Here is a 20,268-nt window from a genome sequence, read left to right as displayed (position 1 = left end):
TGTTTGTCAGCGATTTCGTAGCGCATCCTGTCAAATTTGAACTGCCCGCGCTACGAAATCGGGGTTTCGGGGTTTTTCACAGTGCTGTTTCTTTGCATGTCAAATCAGAAGAGTAGTGAGTCAGAAGCCCGTTCATAGGTGTCATCTCATACCCTCTCCGTGTCATGATAAGCCATTACCACGCCATAAGGTCCAAACTCATGTAATTGTGTGTTAGTTTAGAGGATGTTATAAGAGGTGGTCATTTCATAATGAGTTTTTCATATCATCTGAATGAGTTTGCTATATGAAAAGCTCAAAGCTTTTATTTAAACGGACTACTGCAAGCGAGCCTGCTCTTCAAAGCTGAATTTTGTTTTCGTGCTACAAGCCATTATCAGTTCCTTGTGTGAAAATACTCAAAGAAGCATGGAAAGAAAAGAACACCGTTCTGGTAAATGTGTGAGAACAGAGCCGGAGGGGTTAGATATTACTCTCAGGAATGAGGAGGTAGCAAATGCATTTCGAAGTGCTGGCTGCTGGAGATTTTGTGAAAAATTGAAAGGAGGGCATGCAGAAGTGACCAAGGCCTTCGCGTTAAACTTCACTGGACTGAATTCGAAGGTGGCCATGTTGGAGTTTCCGGTGTCCCCTGAGGTCATTTCCGCTGTCACAGAAATCCCGAGGAGTGGCCAAGAATGGTTCAAGAACTTCAAGTTTGACATGGGCCCATGCAAGGAGTTTTTGAAGACACCTTATGTAGATGAAGATCTCACTAAAGCAGTCCCAAGGAGCTATCTAAAGGAGAATTATGCTATGCTGTTGACATGCATCCAGAAGTACCTGACTTGTGAGGGTAGATACAATAAATTTTACTCCTACCACTTCAAACTTCTGTTACACTTCACTGGTAAGAGTTCAATAGAAATACCTTTCTATTTGTTCAGGAGTATTAGCAAAATGTGTGATAAGATTCAATTAAAGAAGGATGCTTATGAAACATCTCTTTTTCATCATGGTCTAGTAAAATTGCTGGTGTTAGATAGTTTGCAAAAAATTGGTAAAGACTGGGATTCATTTGTGTTTATGGCCGGTTTCCCAAGCAAAACAGGCCTCACTCCATTACCTGTAAGAGAAAGAGAAGAAAGGAGTGAGGAACCTACTTTGGCTGAACTTAGGAGAGAAGTAACAGACCCTAAGAAGCCTAAAGCTAAAACCAAGAAATCAGAGAGGTCTGTAGCAACTAAAGAAACACCTGAAGCATCAGTAGATAAAACTTCAAAATCATCTAGAGTATCTGAAAAGGAAACCTCCAAGTCATCTCCTAAGGAAACACCTCAGTCATCAAAACAGAAGTCTCACAAAAGAAAAGATGAAACTAAATCCAGTGAAGTTGAAAGGGTCTCAAGGGTGAGAACTAGAGGCCAACTAAGCAAAGAGAAAGGAAAGTCAGTCCCTGTGGAAGAAAGTCCTATTTCAAAGGGTAGTTTAAATGATTTACTTGAAGCCATTGAATTAGAGCAGGATCATCCAATTCAAATTGAACCATTAGAACTTGAACAAGATCAATTGGTGCCACCAATGCATATTGATCTAACTCAGTCCTCCCCTGAAAGTTCTAAAAAGGAAAAGGCTTCTAAAAGGTTAAAGTTTGAAGAGCCAAGTGAAGAGTATGCCTTTAAACCACGCAGGCCAGTGACTAGAAGGCAAATTAAAGAAGTAGAGAAAGCTCAGAAAGAGAAAGTACCTATGGAAGAGCCTAGGGCAGAGGCACTTGAAATCTTCTCTGAAATAGTTCAAGTAGCTAAAAGCAAGAGCAAGGATAAAAAGGTTGTTATTAGTCAAAGTGGAAATGTGATTTCTATTAAGAAACAAGCTGGAGCAACAAAGGTAGAAATACCTCAGGTTCAGAATGTTTTTAAAGAAAAGGCAGTGAGATATACAAGTTATAAGAAGGCTGTAATGAAGGGTAAAACAAGTTTGATCAGTCAAGCTAGTTCGGTATCTGATGCATATGTATGGATAGTGCCTGCTTTGAAGCAAGCAAAAATTATGAAGCAAATGAATATAAGTCTAAGAGCAGAAAACAAGATGTTAAAGAAAGAAGTCAGCAGTTTGAAAGGGAAGCTAGGCAAACTAGCTAAATGATTCAAGGACAAATGTGCTTTCCAAATTTTGATATATTTTGGCTGTCAACATTCTAAAGCTTTTTGAGACTTTTTGATGTCCTTACACCTGTGTGGAATGACTGAAGAAATCACTGTGTTAAATTATTGTTGCTTTAAGGTTCTTATCTTAGTTTTGATTACCTACAGCAGTTTCGTAGCGCGCTACGAAACTGCTGTAGATGACTGTTTATATTGAAAACTTGAGTTTGGATGCTGAGGTCAGCAAATATTGAAAGGAACGACTTAATGCCAGCATGGAGACTATAAAAGGTCAGTCAGATGTTAAAAAGGATGCCAGGTGTAAGTATTCGAAGAAAAGGTGAAGTTTTGTCTTTTGTTGAAAAGTTTTCACTTTATATCCGAATTTTTAGGGTTTTGATAGAGCTGCTAAGGTGTCAAGTGCTACACATGTTCGGTTATGGGATGGCCAGATCATTAATTTTCTTCAGTCACACGGGACTATCAAGGGATTAAATGGCTTGAAAGAGGATCATTAATACATGAACACTAGTGGGAGGCAGAGACCGTGAATATAGAGTTCATATTCTTATGGGTTGATGAATCATCTATAGATCAGGCATCCGAAGCTGTTCATCCATTGAATGTGTTTTCAGTTGGGGCTGGTTATTATTGAAGTGCTACAGGTGGCAGGCTTCAAGAACGCAGCAAAGTATACGAGGAGATAGACTTGAAGTGTCAATGTAATGGAGTCCTCTGTTTTCGCAGCTCAATATCTCTTGTATTTAATTAGTTTGTTTATGATAGAGTTAAGGTCATTAATGACAAAATTCCGAGCTCCCTTCATGCTTGTTGAGGAGTCTCAGGTAGTAATGTTTGGATTGGCTATATATAGAAATAACTCTTATGTAAAAAAGGTTGGACATTTTATAGAGAAAAGGAGTTGTTTTGGGCCATTGTAAGACCTTGTTGACAGTAATAGTAAAACAGTGTTGTTCTTTACTCAAGATTCTCAATGGATTGTTATGTTCAAGTATAATGATGGTGGTTTATATTTTATGTTCTTTTGTAGTCTTGTTGTAACACAATCACTCAGAATTCATAAGTTTATGCTCTGAATTCCTGTGTGTTTGGCAAGCTATGTTTTGATGGAGTATGTTTGACATGTAATGCAAAGAGCCTTGACTTCCATGAGACAACTATGTTTTCCTTGTTTATTCAATATATGAGACTCCATAGCCCAATGAGACCAGTTCGATATGTTTCCAACCAGCTTTGCTTTTATAAATGAATTAAGAGTTAGCCATCTATTGAAGTGAAGGATTTGATAAATAAGTTTATGAGAGAGCCCTCTCTGATCAAAGAGGCTAATCTTTGGTCTAAAGATAGGTTTGAAAGAGTTACATGAAGTCTTGCTTAGTTGCAGCCCTCAGTAGTGATTTTGTGATAACATATCCCATCGCTATCAGAATAGAAACTCTTAACTCATCGCACTTCAATCCTCTCAGAATTCTTTCTTTTAAATCTCTCGATCTATACCATCTTGATAAGAGTCAGTCCCATCCGAATAGAACTCCTGGCCTTTATTCCCACCTTCAGTATAATCTTACTGTCCCAGCTCCAACATTCCTTTGTAGCTGCGCTCTCGGACATTTGCAAAAAAGCAGACAAACCACTTCGTTAATTCTCTTGTTGGTACTCCCGGACTTCACCAGCCCCCTCAGCAACTCATCCACTTGTAATCTTCAGTATTTAAGCCTTGAGCCTATTTCTCATCTCTTTTCCGTCACTCAGAAGCAAAACCCCAAAGTTCTCAACATCAACAAGAGAAAGCAATCTCATTGGCATACTGAAAGGAACACATCAATAGACAAGAAGAGAGATAAAAGCAAACAGCCAGAAGTCCAACAAAACAAAAAGCACAGAAGCTCTCAGTCAAAGAATAGAGATCCAAAGTGTAATATAGTTGACAACTCAACAAAGATGTCTTGCAACCCCTTAAAAAAAGTGGAAAAGAATGAGAGTTGTGCAATGTGTAAGAATTTACAGGGTAAGTTCCTCAGACAGAACACCAAAAGGACACCACTCACAACTAGATCTCAGATCAATACACCAGTATTTTGACGTGGTTAAACCCCTGAAAGAGGGAAACAGTCCACGGCCTGAGCCAACGCGACCACTTCAGGCAATTTATTAATAAAAGAATGAAAATTTACATATGTTTCTCTCATGCACGAATTACCCTACAAATGACCTTCCATGCGCTTTAAATAGAATTCATGGACCAACCGGGTGTCAAGCCACGGATCAAGTGTCGGTAATCCTGAGGAGAGAATGAACCGTCGGATCACTACATATCGTGACCGTCAGATTGTAAGTTACAAAATGTACAATGGTAAGAAACACACTTTACCTAACTCTATACTAGACCAAGTTGTACTTAACTATTTCCTATGTGTCGGAATATCCTAACATCCCCCCCTTAAGAACAACTTGGAATAGGATTGAAGGATTTACAAATATGACACAATAGGAGAAGGAAGGAGGCACTAGAGCCTACCCCCCCTTAGTGACAACTTCCTGAACTCCAACCATAAATCGAAGTTTAGTGAACTTCGCCTCTGTGAGAGCCTTTGTGAAGATGTCTGCAACTTGATCATCTGTTGAACAATATTGCACTTCAAGAACATGGTCGTGAATGAGCTTTCTGATGAAGTGCATGTGCAGTTCAATGTGTTTGCTGCGCTGATGTTGGACTGGATCTTTGCATAGCTGAATGACACTTTGATTATCACACCAAAGTGTAGTTGGATGCTGCTGCTGAAAGCCAAACTCAGATAGGATCTAACGAAGCCACAAGGCTTCCTTACTAGCTTCTACGACACCACGATACTCTGCTTCTGCTGATGAAAGAGAAATGACAGCTTGTTTCTTACAAGCCCATGTAATAGGTCCTGAACCAAGAGTGAACACATAACCGACAGTAGACTTCCGATCATCAGGGTCACCAGCCCAATCAGAATCAGTGAAACCAACCAATAGAGGGGATGCTTCGGCACTGTAATGAATCCCAAAATGAACTGTACCTCAAACATAACAAAGTATTCTTCTAGCTGCTTTCCAATGACTTTCACGGGGGTTTTGCATGAACCGAGCAACAAGGCCAACAACAAAGGAAATGTCAGGACGAGTATGGGTTAGATACAAAAGTTTTCCTGCAAGTTGACGGTATAAGGAAGCATCAACTTCAGGAGAAGTACAAGTGACTGAAAGTTTGACTCCAGACTGAAAGGGAGAAGGGGCTGGCTTACAGTCTTCCATGTGAAAATGGCGTAGAATATCACAAGCATACTTGGACTGGGAAAGGGAAATACCCTTCTTGGATTGCAAGACTTGAAGACCGAGAAAATAATGTAAGTGTCCTAAGTCTGTCATTTCAAATTTCCTTTTAAGGCTATACTTCACATGGTTTATAAGGTTGTGATCACTACCAGTAAGGATAAGATCATCAACATAAAGAACAAGGATGATAAGAGAGTTTCCCACTTTCTTGGTGTAGACAGTATTGTCAGAATGACACCTAGAAAAGCCAGATTCTAAAAGAAAGCTATCCATTTTGGCATACCAAGCCCGAGGAACTTGCTTGAGACCATAAAGGGATTTCTTAAGTCGACATACAAGGCTGGAGTCCATTTGTATGAAGCTAATGGGTTGTTCCATATAGATTTCTTCATGCAAGTCCCCATGCAAGAAGGCAGATTTAACATCCATCTGATGGACTTCCCATTTGAAAGAGGTAGCAAGGGAAAGAACAAGGCGGATAGAGTTCATTTTGGCAACAGGGGAGAAGGTTTCAGTGTAGTCAATGCCTTCAACCTGTGAAAAACTTTTAGCAACAAGACGAGCTTTATGTTTATCAACTTTCCCATCTGGTCCATACTTGGTTCTGTAAACCCATTTGCATCTAACAAGTTTTCATCCCTTTGGTAGAGGAACAAGATCCTATGTATCATTTGCCAATAATGAATGATATTCTTCATTCATAGCTGCTTCCCAATCTGGATGGCCTGAAGCTTCTGCAAAGGTGTCAGGATCATAATTTATTGGAGCTTGAGCCAGTAAAGAAGAGGCTCTCTCAAACTGAGAACGTGTACGTCGCTGATCTGTAGGATCATCGACAATATCACCTGCTGCATCTCAAGTAGCACGAACCCATTTTGGAAGCTCAGGAGCTGAAGGCGGATCCTGAGATGGTGGGGGAGGATTGTTATCCTCACTTTCATCATCTGAAGAAGAAATGTTTTCAAAAGTAGAAGAGATAGGGAGAGGTGGCACAACCGTCGGACTAGGCTCGCAGGCCAATATATTTTCATCAAATTTTACATCTCTTCTAATGATAACATTTTTGGACTTAAATGTAAGAAGTCTACAGCCTTTGACATCTTCAGAATATCCAACAAAAGTACATTTTTCACTCTTAGGTTCTAAAGCTTTATGCTTTTCATATGGAATATGGGCCCACGCTTCACTTCCAAAAACACGAAAGTGACTTACATCTGGTTTGATTGAGCTCCATGCTTCTTCTGGAGTGATATTCTTTAAAGCCTTAGTAGGAGTGCGATTTATTATGTAATTTTCACAGTTAATTGCTTATGCCCAAAAACTAAGACCAAGTCCTTTAGATTGTAGCATACAATTAGCCATTTCCTTTAAGGTGTGATTCTTCCTTTTAGCTACACCATTTTGTTGTGGAGTATATGGAACAATATGTTGCATTTGAATTCCATTCTCGGTGCAATAGTTGATGAATGTGTTTTTAACATATTCTCCGCCAATATCAGATCTTAACTTGAGAATTTGATGTCCAGATTGTTTTTCAACAAAGGCATTGAAGGCCAAGAATATGTTAAATACTTCACTCTTGAGTTTTAAGAAGTATACCCAAGTGCGTCTGGAGAAATCATCAATGAAAGTTAAGAAATACTTGCAGCCATAGAATGAAACAACAGGAAGTGGACCACATAAATCACTATGCACAAGCTGTAAATGGGTTGAGGCGTGCCAAGAGGCACGTTTTTCAAAACTGTCCCGATGATGTTTTCCGAGTACACATCCAGAACAAACACCATCTCTGCAAGATACCATAGGAAGACCTGTCACCATATTTTCTTTACATAGATGCTGAAGGGAGCGATAGTTTAAGTGACCAAATCGCTCATGCCAAAGTTTGCTCACTTCATCGTTATGAGCAACAAATACTGAGGGAAGATTTGATGACCCAAAGTTGTGAAACTTATACAACCTTGTAGAGTCATCAGCAATGGCAGTAGCCAAAATCTGTTTAGGATCTCTTAAGTCCTTGATTACAACATCATGAGGTGAAAATTCAAAAATTTTACCTTCACCTGAATGGGTTATCTGATATACAGATAGAAGGTTGCAGGATAAGGTTGGAACACATAATACATCATTAAACTGACCATTGTCTAGATGAATAGTTCCAGTCCCTACAACATTAAGAGATCTATCATCACCAACATATATATTTTTGGTGTTACAATCACTTAAAGAAGAAAACATGGCTTTATTTTTGGCCATGTGATAAGAAGCTCCAAAGTCAATGAGCCACTCATGAGAATGAGAAGAAGAAGATACATTTAATGCATAGCCTGTTAGGATATTCCGACACATAGGAAATAGTTAAGTACAACTTGGTCTAGTATAGAGTTAGGTAAAGTGTGTTTCTTTACCGTTGTACATTTTGTAACTTACAATCCGACGGTCACGATATGTAGTGATCCGACGGTTCATTCTCTCCTCGGTATTACCGACACTTGATCCGCGGCTTGACACCCGATTGGTCCATGAATTCTATTTAAAGCGCATGGAGGGTCATTTGTAGGGTAATCCGTGCATGAGAGAAACATATGTAAATTTTCATTCTTTTATTAATAAATTGCCTGAAGTGGCCGCGTTGGCTCAGGCCGTGGATTGTTTCCCTCTTTGAGGGTTTTAACCACGTCAAAATACTGGTGTATTAATCTGAGATCTGGTTGTGAGCGGTGTCCTTTTGGTGTTCTGTCTGAGGAACTTACCCTGTAAATTCCTACATGGTATCAGAGCTATTTGAGGGCCACGTCCATTGGTGATCCAAATCTGAAGTCAGTAGAACTGCATCCGACTGCTGTTTCCTAGATCTGCTGTTTCTGACTGCTTTCGGGCCGAGAGGACTACTGTGTTGTGTTGGGAGCATCTGTTCTAGTGAGGAACCCCTTTCGTTTCACGCGAAAAGGTTTCTGGTTTCCCTAGCTGCGTCATTTTTAAGATCTGGAGGTATACAGTGTTTATTTGCAGTTTACTGTTATTTTCTCTCTGCTTATTTCGGTTTCGGTTTATTTAGCGTTTTTTTTTAACCGGATCTATACCTTTCATTTCTGCGTATGCTCTTTGCCCTGCAACTCTGTGCGATCTGGGCAAATCAGAAATAGAAAGGAAGGATTTTTCTCATACGTATGCTCTTTTCCCTGCACCTTAGTGTGATCTCGGAAAATCAAAAACATTGAGAAAAATATTTAGTTTTTCGGCCAAAGCTAACTTTGAGCCGTAAGGTTCATTTTTGAAAATATTTAGTTTTTTGGCTAAAGCTAACTTCAAGCCATAAGGTTCGTTTTCTTTGCATGTCCATGATGGGTTTTGTGTTTTTTGTTTTGTAGGGAAAAAGAGGTTTCTCAAAGCAAGCACGCAACCCAAAGCCCCCCCCCCCTCTCTCTCTCTCTCTCTCAAATTTTTTGTGTAGATCAATTGGCTCAAAGCTATTTTAAGAGAGTAGAGGTCTTGGGTTCAAGTCTCCATTTTGTGGGGGCGGATTTTTTCATTCCCGCACTTCGTCGGCAACTTCAACAACCTTTTTTTCAAAAAGCCATAACTTCTTCATCCGGAAGCCTTTTTCAGAGCCGTTTTTTTTAAACCAGCCTAATTTTTCGAGATCTATCCATTGGAACACTTACTTTCAGCATCTTCAGCTTCAATTTCTGTTGAAATGGAAATTCAATACCAAGTTAGCCTTGATAGCACTAACTACTTCCAATGGTTGTCCTATATGGAGGATTTACTTAGAAGTAAAGGTCTCTACCGAATAGCCACAGGCCAATAAAAAAAACTGAAAGATGAAGACACGGCTGCTAAATGGGAAAATAGACAAGATCAAGCACGTGGTTTGATAGGGATGTCTATTTCTCCAGATCTTAGATTCCATATTGCAGAACTTGAAACTCCTCATGAAGCAATGGAACAAATCAATAAAGTTTTTGGGATTAAAAATGAAATTAGAGCCCATCAACTTGAAAATGAGTTGCTTACATTGGACCCTAATAATTTTTCTTGCATTGAAGATTTCTTGTCTAAGTTCAAGACCCTTAGATATCTTTTGGAAGGTGTTAAGGTTAAGAAAGAAGATAGTAACCTTATTTATTCCATCCTTACTAAGTTGGGACCAACCTACTCTGTATTTGTTTCCACCTTCCATTCTACAAGAGAAGCCTTAATTTCTCAAGGAAAAGACTACAAGCCCCCTTCCTTTGACTCTTTTTGTGATTCTTTAATAAGAGAACAAGAAAAACTCTTACACCTTGGTCTTCTTAATCTTGGAAACTCTTCCAAGAAAGCGTTAGCTGCCCAGCAGCAACCAAATTCAAAGAATCCTAAAAAGTCATATCCTAAAAAGAATGGTCCTAAATCAAACAAGGGTCCTAAGCAATTTCAGCCCCAAAATGAAAAATCATTTCAACAAAATGATAAGACAAATAAAAACAAAGGGAAGAAGACTGATAGACATTGCAATTTTTGTAATCGAGATGGGCACTTAGAATCAAAATGCTTTAAGAAGATGGAAGCCTTGGAAGCAGCAAAGAAGAAGCATAACATCCATTTGGGGCAATCTTCAACTTCAACTTCATCTTCAGGAATGGTGCTTTCTGCATGTGGTTGTCAAGCATCTCGGTCTGGCTATGCATTAAATGTATCTTCTTCTTCTCATTCTCATGAGTGGCTCATTGATTCTGGAGCTTCTTATCACATGGCCAAAAACAAAGCCATGTTTTCTTCTTTAAATGATTGTAACACCAAAAATATATATGTTGGTGATGATAGATCTCTTAATGTTGTAGGGATTGGAACTGTTCATCTAGACAATGGTCAGTTTAATGATGTATTATGTGTTCCAACCTTATCCTGCAACCTTCTATCTGTATATCAGATAACTCATTCAGGTGAAGGTAAAATCATTGAATTTTCACCTCATGATGTTGTAATCAAGGACTTAAAAGATCCTAAACAAATTTTGGCTACTGGCATTGCTGATGATTCTACAAGGTTGTATAAGTTTCACAACTTTGGGTCATCAAATCTTCCCTGAGTATTTGTTGCCCATAATGATGAAGTGAGCAAACTTTGGCATGAGTGATTTGGTAACTTAAACTATCGCTCCCTTCAGCATCTATGTAAAGAAAATATGGTGATAGGTCTTCCTATGGTATCTTGCAGAGATGGTGTTTGTTCCGGATGTGTACTCGAAAAACATCATTGGGACAGTTTTGAAATACGTGCCTCTTGGCACGCCTCAACCCCTTTACATCTTGTGCATAGTGATTTATGTGGTCCACTTCCAGTTGTGTCATTCTCTGGCTGCAAGTATTTCTTAACTTTCATTGATGATTTCTCCAGACGCACTTGGGTATACTTCTTAAGACTCAAGAGTGAAGTATTTAACACTTTTTTGGCCTTCAAGGCCTTTGTTGAAAAACAATCTGGACATCAAATTCTTAAGTTAAGATCTGATAATGGCGGAGAATATGTTAAAGACACATTCATAAACTATTGCACTGAGAATCGAATTCAAATGCAACATACTGTTCCATATACTCCACAACAAAATGGTGTAGCTGAAAGGAAGAATCGCACCTTAAAGGAAATGGCTAATTGTATGCTACAATCTAAAGGACTTGGTCTTAGTTTTTGGGCAGAAGCAATTAACTGTGAAAATTACATAATAAATCGCACTCCTACTAAGGGTTTAAAGAATATCACTCCAGAAGAAGCATGGAGCTCAATCAAACCAGATGTAAGTCACTTTCGTGTTTTTGGAAGTGAAGCGTGGGCCCATATTCCAGATGAAAAGCATAAAGCTTTAGAACCTAAGAGTGAAAAATGTACTTTTGTTGGATATTCTGAAGATTTCAAAGGCTATAGACTTATTCCATTTAAGTCCAAAAATGTTATCATTAGAAGAGATGTAAAATTTGATGAAAATATATCGGCCTGCGAGCCTAGTCCGGCGGATGTGCCACCTCTCCCTATCTCTTCTACCTTTGAAAACATTTCTTCTTCAGATGATGAAAGTGAGGATGACAATCCTCCCCCACCATCTCAGGATCCTCCTTCAGCTCCTGAGCTTCCAAAATGGGTTCGTGCTACTCGAGATGCAGCAGGTGATCTTGCCGGTGATCCTACAGATCAACAACGCACACGTTCTCAGTTCGAGAGAGCCTCTTCTTTACTGGCTCAAGCTCCAGTAAATTATGATCCTGACACCTTTGCAGAAGCTTCAGGCCATCCAGATTGGGAAGCAGCTATGAATGAAGAATATCATTCATTATTGGCAAATGATACATGGGATCTTGTTCCTTTACCAAAGGGACGAAAAATTGTTAGATGCAAATGGGTTTACAGAACCAAGTATGGACCAGATGGGAAAGTTGATAAACATAAAGCTTGTCTTGTTGCTGAGGGCTTTTCACAGGTTGAAGGCATTGACTACACTGAAACCTTCTCCCATGTTGCCAAAATGAACTCTATCTGCCTTGTTCTTTTCGTTGCTGCCTCTTTCAAATGGGAAGTCCATCAGATGGATGTTAAATCTGCCTTCTTGCATGAAGAAATCTATATGGAACAACCCATTGGCTTCATACAAACAGACTCCAGTCTTGTTTGTCGACTTAAGAAATCCCTTTATGGTCTCAAGCAAGCTCCTCGGGCTTGGTATGCGAAAATGGATAGCTTTCTTTTAGAATCTGGCTTTTCTAGGTGTCATTCTGACAATACTGTCTACACCAAGAAAGTGGGCAACTCTCTTATCATCCTTGTTCTTTATGTTGATGATCTTATCCTTACTAGTAGTGATCCCAACCTTATAAACCATGTGAAGTCTAGCCTCAAAAGGAAATTTGAAATGACAGACTTAGGACACTTACACTATTTTCTCGGTCTTCAAGTCTTGCAATCGAAGGAGGGTATTTCCCTTTCCCAGTCCAAGTATGCTTGTAATATTCTACGTCATTTTCACATGGAAGACTGTAAGCCAGCCCCTTCTCCCTTTCATTTTGGAGTCAAACTCTCAGTCACTTGTACTTCTCCTGAAGTTGATGCTACCTTATACCGTCAACTTGTAGGAAAACTTTTGTATCTAACCCATACTCGTCCTGACCTTTCCTTTGCTATTGGCCTTGTTGCTCAGTTCATGAAAAACCCCCGTGAAAGTCATTGGAAAGCAGCTAAAAGAATACTTCATTATGTTCGAGGTACAGTTCAGTTTGGGATTCATACAGTGCCAAAGCATCTCGTCTATTGGTTGGTTTCACTGATTCCGATTGGGTTGGTTACCCTGATGATCGGAAGTCTATTGCCGGTTATGTGTTCACTCTTGGTTCAGGACCTATTACATGGGCTTGCAAGAAACAAGGTGCCATTTCTCTTTCATCAGCAGAAGCAGAGTATCGTGGTGCCGTAGAAGCTAGCAAGGAAGCCTTGTGGCTTCGTCTGATCCTGTCAGAGTTTAGCTTTGAGCAGCAACATCCGACTACACATTGGTGTGATAATCAAAGTGCCATTCAGCTATGTAAAGATCCAGTTCAACATCAGCACAGCAAACACATTGAACTGCACATGCACTTCATCAGAAAGCTCATTCACGACCATGTTCTTGAAGTGTAATATTGTTCAACAGATGATCAAGTTGCAGACATCTTCACAAAGGCTCTCACAGAGGCGAAGTTCACTAAACTTCGATTTATGGTTGGAGTTCAGGAAGTTGTCACTAAGGGGGGATAGGCTCTAGTGCGTCCTTCCTTCTCCTAGTGTGTCATATTTGTAAATCCTTCAATCCTATCCCAATTTGTTCTCAAGGGGGGATGTTAGGATATTCCGACACATAGGAAATAGTTAAGTACAACTTGGTCTAGTATAGAGTTAGGTATAGAGTTAGGTAAAGTGTGTTTCTTTACCGTTGTACATTTTGTAGCTTACAATCCAATGGTCACGATATGTAGTGATCCGACGGTTATTCTCTCCTCGGTATTACCGACACTTGATTCGTGGCTTGACACCCGATTGGTTCATGAATTCTATTTAAAGCGCATGGAGGGTCATTTGTAGGGTAATCCGTGCATGAGAGAAGCTTATGTAAATTTTCATTCTTTGATTAATAAATTACCTGAAGTGGCCGCGTTGGCTCAGGCCGTGGACTGTTTCCCTCTTTGATGGTTTTAACCAAGTCAAAGATACTGGTGTATTGATATGTGATCTGGTTGTGAGCGGTGTCCTTTTGTTGTTATTTCTAAGGAACTTACCCTGTAAATTCCTACATAGCCAGACCGAGATGCTTGACAACCACCTGCAGAAAGTGCCATTCCTGAAGATGAAGTTGAAGTTGAAGATTGCCCCAAATGGATGTTATGCTTCTTCATTGCTGCTTCCAAGGCTTCCATCTTCTTAAAGCATTTTGATTCTAAGTGGCCATCTCGATTACAAAAATTGCAATGTCTATCAGTCTTCTTCCCTTTGTTTTTATTTGTCTTATCATTTTGTTGAAATGATTTTTCATTTTGGGGCTGAAATTGCTTAGGACCCTTGTTTGGTTTAGGACCATTCTTTTTAGGATATGACTTCTTAGGATTCTTTGAATTCTGTTGCTGTTGGGCAGCTAACGCTTTCTTGGAAGAGTTTCCAAGATTAAGAAGACCAAGGTGTAAGAGTTTTTCTTGTTCTCTTATTAAAGAATCACAAAGAGAGTCAAAGGAAGGGGGATTGTAGTCTGTTCCTTGAGAAATGAAGGCTTCTCTTGTAGAATGGAAGGTGGAAACAAACACAGAGTAGGTTGGTCCCAACTTTGTAAGTATGGAATAGATAATGTTACTATCTTATTTCTTAACTTTAACACCTTCCAAAAGATATCTAAGGGTCTTGAACTTGGACAAGAAATCTTCAATGCAAGAAAAATTATTAGGGTCCAATGTAAGCAACTCATTTTCAAGTTGATGGGCTCTAATTTCATTTTTGATCCCAAAAAATTTATTGATTTGTTTCATTGCTTCATCAGGAGTATCAATTTCTGCAATATAGAATCTAAGATCTGGAGAAATAGACATCCCTATCAATCCACGTGCTTGATATTGCCTATTTTCCCATTTAGCAGCCTTATCTTCATCCTTCGGTTTCTTTTTTTGGTCTGAGGCTATTCTGTAAAGACCTTTACCTCTAAGTAAATCCTCAATGTAAGCCAACCATTGGAAGTAGTTGGTGCTGTCAAGGGTAACTTGGTATTGACTTTCCATTTAAATGGAAACTGAAGCTAAGGATGCTGAAAATAAGTGCTCCAATGGATAGATCTCGAAAAATTAGGCTGGTTTAAAAAAAACGGCTTTCGGATGAAGAAGTTATGGCTTTTTGAAAAAACGTTGTTGAAGTTGCCGACAAAGTGCGGGAATGTGTGGAAATGAAAAAGTCTGCCCCCAAAAAATGGAGACTTGAACCCAAGACCTCTACTCTCTTAAAATAGCTTTGAACCAATTGATCTATACAAAAAATTTGAGAGAGAGAGAGAGAGAGGGGGGGGGTGCTTTGGGTTGCGTGGTTGCCTTGAGAAAGCTCTTTTTCCGTACAAAACAAAAACACAAAACCCAACACGGACATGCAAAGAAAACGAACCTTATGGCTCGAAGTTAGCTTTAGCCGAAAAACTAAATATTTTAAAAAATGAACCTTGCGGCTCAAAGTTAACTTTGGCCGGAAACTAAATATTTTCCTCAATGTTTCTGATTTTCCGAGATCACCCTAAGGCGCAGGGAAAAGAGCATACGCATGAGAAAGATCCTTCCTTTTTGTTTCTGATTTGCCCAGATCGCACAGAGTCGCGGGGCAAAGAGCATACGCAGAAATGAAAGGTATAGATCCGGTAATAAAAAAAAGCTAAATAAACCAAAACCGAAATAAACAAAGAGAAAATAACAGTAAACTGCAAATAAACACTGTATACCTCCAGATCTTAAAAATGACGCAGCTAGGGCAACCAGAAACCTTTTCGCGTTAAACGAAAGGGGTTCCTCACTAGAACATATGCTCCCAACACAACAAAGTAGTCCTCTCGGCCCGAAAGCAGTCAGAAACAACAGATCTAGGAAACAGCAGTCGGATGCAGTTCTACCGACTTCAGATTTGGATCACCAATGGACGTGGCCCTCAAATAGCTCTGATAGCATGTAGGAATTTACAGGGTAAGTTCCTCAGACAGAACACCAAAAGGACACCGCTCACAACCAGATCTCAGATTAATACACCAGTATTTTGACGTGGTTAAAACCCTCAAAGAGGGAAACAATCCACGGCCTGAGCCAACGCGGCCACTTCAGGCAATTTATTAATAAAAGAATGAAAAATTACATATGTTTCTCTCATGCATGGATTACCCTACAAATGACCCTCCATGCGCTTTAAATAGAATTCATGGACCAATTGGGTGTCAAGCCGCGGATCAAGTGTCGGTAATACCGAGGAGAGAATGAACCGTCGGATCACTACATATCGTGACCGTCGGATTGTAAGTTAAAAAATGTACAACGGTAAAGAAACACACTTTACCTAACTCTATACCTAACTCTATACTAGACCAAGTTGTAATTAACTATTTCCTATGTGTCGGAATATCCTAACACAATGTGCCGTGCCAACAGGTTCATGATAGGGAGATTTATACAGACTCTCAAAGATCTTTGTTCAGAGATGAAGAGCATAAACAACTACAAACAAATTGAAATTGAGAAACAAAAATTAGAGATTGAAGAGCTGAAGGATAAGTGCAAGCATCTGGAGGATGTAGTAGACTACATCAACTCGCTGAACGAAAGCCAGCAAAGTGAAACTTCATCTAGATACAGTAAGAAAAAGGGTCAGCAACCAGAGGAGTCTGTGAACCCGTTTTAGTGAACATCATGCATCCTTTCATCAATGTTATGTAAATTTTGTTTGCTGCTTGGACAGTTTGTCAGACAGTATGTGTTTTTAAATTTCTAGTACTTTAGAAACAAGGTCTCTCAAGATAAGGTAGGGACTGTGTTCCCCTTTTTTTCCTCTATTAAAGACCATTTGCTCTCGAAATGTAATAGGACTTAGTCCTTCTTTTGTTCGTTTTATAATACAAAAGTAAACGACCATGTTAAAAAAAAGAAGATAAAACAACTCAATGCACAAGTTACGTAAAATATTTTATATATTGTTTTAAAAAAGTACGTATATATCATATAAATCTATTGAAACAATAATTTTTAATGGTTAAAACATTTAAGTTATGTCATTTCTATAGCATTCAAAAATACAATTTAAACAATGAAAAATTACACATAATTTTTTTGTACTCTAAAATAAATTTGCACCTAAAGAAATTTTATCCCTCTTGGCTCATATTAGAGTCTTGCTTAATATGTATCTATGTTGGTATATATTAAAATGTCTAATAACCCCTTGTCCTTTGTAATGACTACATTGTACCATTTATGCTTTTATGAATTAACTTAATTCTTTCTTTTAAAATGGAGAGTCAACTTGCTTCACATACTCCTCGGAAAGGGAAATACTTGTTGAAAATAGCAATAAGGAATGCCAAAAATAGAAAAGCTATAATACCATTTCAGGATATACTCCACCTTTGTTGGAAATAGCAAAAAAATAGAAATACTAAAAATAGCATTGCTATAAATAGCATTTTGAGATAGATTCCAATTTTAATTAGTCACTGAATTAAATTTGAGAATTAAAATTTGAATTTAGTCTCACTGGCTGTTTGAAAAATAATTAATTAATTCATCTTGAGTGAATTAGTTGGAAAAAATCAAACATGAAGTTTTTGTAAAGACATGCAACAATTATCCCTTTGATTGAGGAAGTTATCCCTTAATTAAGAAGATAAGGATGACTTGTATTTGAGTTGTAATTAGTTAGCTCAGATAACTGAGCTAAGTCCAGTTAAATTAGTTTCAAACATTTTGCGGAACTAATTGTGAGTTCAGTCAGTTAATGCATGCATGCATGCAACTAGTGTTCTCCAGATAACTAAATATTATCTCATAAATAACTCATGCATGTCAGTTCAGAGAAAGACCCAGTTGAGATTAAAGGAAGGGATAGTGTACTATCAGTTGGAGGCATTTTCCTATAAAGGAAGCTCATCCATGCATAAGGAATTATCTCCTTCAGGATTACGCAATTATTTCAGAAGTCAGTGTTATTTGTGAGGTGAGAATCACACAGGTTGCAGCTAGAGGACCCAGGAGAAACTGCGCAAGGAAATAGGAGGATTGGAGGACTGAAGGAAGGCATATGTGTTGTTTGTTCTATCTATGAGCAGCAGTGAGGGATTGTACTGAGAGCTGCATAGCTTGTGAGCTAAAGCTTTGTGTAATCCTGAGATATTTCCACGTGTATGATAATACATATAGCGGTGTTTTTAGCTGAGGCTTTCCCCAAAGTATTCTTTTGTGTTTCATGTGTGATTGATTTATTCTTCATCTGTTATATGTGTTCTATTTGATCTTGCTCAAAATCGATTAAGCTTCCGAAAGTTTGTTTGTAGAAGTAGATCAAGTATTTTGCTTTAGTTACATTGCATTATCAAGTGATCTACAGCGAAAATTTCTACATGGTATCGGAGCAAAGGTGATCAAAGCAGAGAATAATATACAAAGAAGGGAGAAGTTCGAAGTTTGAAGTTCTTGATTGTATAAATCAATTCTTATCACATCTCAAAGTTCACCAATGGTGTTCAATGGTTTGAGACTTGAGTATGCCCTAGATGACAACTCGAATTATATAGCCTGGAAGTAGTATTAGAGGACAATGGTTTGAAGGACTTCATTGATCAAGAAGTCCCCAAGCCAGCAACAACTAATGCCCAAGAATTGGCGGAATGGAAGAAATGTGTGGCTAGAGCGAGGAGGATTCTTCTGGAGGGAGTTCGAGACCATATTGTCTCGAGTCTCCATGGGAAGGAGACACCATTTTCAATGTGGAAGACATTGAAGGATCTATATCAGAACAACAATGATCAGAGGAAGTTGGCACTGAAAGACAAGCTTCGGAAAATCAAGTGTGAAAAGGGAAACACGATCTCTACATATATGAATATGCTCACCACTTACAGGGATGAGCTTGGAAGTGTAGGAATCAAAATAGCCGATGATGACATGGTGAGTCTTGCTCTCCTCAGTCTTCCTAAGAGCTAGCATAGCTACCAAGACTCAGTGAATGGAAGAGAGAAACTGCTAGATTGGAAACGACTGTGGTCGGATCTGATGCAGGAGGAGATCAGGAGAAGCACCAGAGATGGTTCTTCATCCAAGGGGGGTGAAGAAAATTGCGCCTTAGTGAGTAAGGCAAGGAAAGGGCAGGAGAATGATTTTCATCCCAAATCGAGTTCTTTCCATGGAGGGAAGAAGATTGACAAATCTAAAGTGAGATGCTTTAATTGTCATGAGGTAGGCCATTATGCAACTAATTGTCCATTGAAGAAGCCCAAGAAGGGATCCTTGGAAGGATTTGAAGGTGAGGCATTGGCCTCTCAGTTCGAATTGGATTTTACCCTCATCGTATGCATGGTTTCATCGATGATGCGTTGTGGTTTGTTTTTTGACAGTGGAGCCTCATTCCACATGACCGACGATAAGGGTTTGTTCAGTAACTTGGAGGAGAAAGACCTCAAGATACTCATAGATATGGGTAATGATGAAAAGTATAGTGTTTTAGGAGTGGGCACAATTTCTTTTCAGAGGGATCATGGAGCTTGCATTACCTTGACAGATGTGAATTATGTGTCAAGACTTAAGAAGAACTTGGTATCGATATTGATGTTGGAGGACAAAGGCTATGATGTTGTTGGGTCCCTATAATACTAGTGATTACCCCATTACTATTGTAGTTATACCCCTTATTTATATTGTTGTGCCCCTATTACCCCCATGTTGTTATTTCTCTGCCCCATAGAATCCCTCTATTGTTATTTTTGTGGCTTTATATTATTATTGTTAGGTCGGCTGGATTATATTGTGACTCCTTAGACTCCTATATATAGAAAGGAGGTTTTGTCATTTGTATCATCCAATAATTGTTCATTTATGTAATGTAAAGGAGGTTTCCCCCTTGAAGAGGCTGAATTCTAAGGCGTTGATTTATCTTTTCTATCTTTTCTTGAGCTGGTTTCATAACATTTGGTATCAGAGCTTTGGATTCTAGGGTTTCGCTCCTCCAAACAGGTCATCATGGAATTTTCGCTATAACTTTTCTTCTGTGATGTTTCAGAAGCTGCAAAAAAAACACATTTGAGAAGAAATCGCGCTAAACCTTGGGTCCGAATTTCAGAGCTTTTCGCGCGATATTTGCGGAGATATGATCTGAGGAAGTTGGTCTTTTTGCAGACTCCTGAATTACATTCAAAACAGGTGACCTGGGGAAAATCGTCATAACTTTCTCTCTGGGGATTGGATTGAAATTTTGTAAGAAGTTACAAAAAGAGGACGGACTGTAGTTTCTTGTATGTGTGTTTCAGATCCAAAGGTTGAAACACTGACTCGTGGCATGTCGTACAAGTTCGCTCTACTGAACTAGTATAAAAGAAAGTGACTGTGGGAGATTTCACATAACTCTTCCTTGGAGAATCCAATTTGGGTAAGACTTGTGGCATTGGAAAGAGGACACAGAAGACTACTACAGGTTACAATTTTAGAATTGGATGATCCGAAATTACAGAGATACATCGGATTCAATATCAGGCTTCTATAAAGTGAAAAAAAGTGTGTAGTTTTTTAAACTTTTGTGTAAGCTTGGTTTAACGGAATTCAAAGGGCAT

Source organism: Pinus tabuliformis, chromosome 1_1 (assembly GCF_031772625.1).
Source record: "Pinus tabuliformis cultivar Carrire ecotype Pingquan chromosome 1_1, CPIR1, whole genome shotgun sequence".
NCBI classification, from domain to species: Eukaryota; Viridiplantae; Streptophyta; class Pinopsida; order Pinales; family Pinaceae; genus Pinus; species Pinus tabuliformis.
The sequence above is the reverse complement of the archived record's forward strand: the minus strand, read 5'-3'. Positions refer to the sequence as shown.